Source organism: Cryptotermes secundus, unplaced genomic scaffold (assembly GCF_002891405.2).
Source record: "Cryptotermes secundus unplaced genomic scaffold, Csec_1.0 scaffold2737, whole genome shotgun sequence".
Taxonomy (NCBI): domain Eukaryota; kingdom Metazoa; phylum Arthropoda; class Insecta; order Blattodea; family Kalotermitidae; genus Cryptotermes; species Cryptotermes secundus.
Genome location: NW_019738900.1, coordinates 33,811 through 35,038, shown reverse-complemented (window position 1 = coordinate 35,038; position 1,228 = coordinate 33,811).

Below are 1,228 nucleotides of genomic sequence, written 5' to 3'. Positions count from 1 at the left end.
GAATTGTTGTGGAAGAGACTGTGGACCTGTCGTCTGACAGATTACTGATGATGATGATAAATATAAATATACATACGAGTATATATATATGTAGGTGGGTTAGGGGTCTGTATGCCAACTAAAATATTTTATATTAGGGTGGTATCCTGTTTCAGTGTAGAACTTTGGGCGTGCGTGTTGCGTAGGTCTTCTTGCTAAAACTCTATGTAATAAGCCTGGAATGTGAGGCCCAAAGACACGTTTCAATGATGCGCAAGTTGGTGGTATGTGGATATTTGGTATGGTATTCCCACGCTATATGTCATATATATGAAACGTGCAATGTGGCATATGTTTCTTGTCTGGGCGTATACATGTTCGGTGTGTTGTACACTGTGCAGTGGTTAGACATAGATTTGATAATTACTGTAGCCAACTCCTTTCATTGCTGGAGTAAGTCTTCATTACTCCAATCAGAATTAATGAGTTCAGGGATCTCAGAATGTAATGTTTCACCTCTTGCTCAAACCAGTCCCGCCAGAATTTGATCACTACCTAGCGATTTATACCTTTTCAACTCTGCACTGGCATTTTCAACATCAAACAGGCTAGAATCATATACTAATGGTTCAATTGTATGTATTTCCACCTGCCTAACATCACTAACCTTATACATTCAATAGCTGACAGAAGTGATTCTTTTGCTTATTCAACATGTTGTGGGAATCTGTAAGCAGTTCACCATTCCCTTTACTGAGTTAGTTGGTAACCCTTCTTACATTCAGTTATACTGCGGATATCCTTGCTTTTACTTTGTGCTGCATGCTTATAATTTTGTCTTCCAGATATTTTCCTTCTGTCCATGAAATGTCTACTAGGTTCACGGCTTATATTATTCACAGTATCTCCAATTATTTTGCATGAATCTTGTAGCTATACAGTTTGGCCTGTTTTCTTTGATCTAACAGTTTTGAACATTCTTTGTCAAACCATGACTTATCCTGCTTCAATCAGTAATAACATAGATTCTCTTTGGCTGAAATATTTATATGCTAATAGCTTCAAAATATCTTTTGATATCCACATCAAATTTATCTGAGATTTTACCTTGGTACTGTTTTTTACTTTCTACCTTGTTTAGTTTACTGATATTGCATATCTCCATATAAAACTTCTGTGTTGCTCAAGTACTTCCAGTCTTTCTCTAAATTCCATAACCACAAGAGAGTAATTGGTATCATAGTCAGCT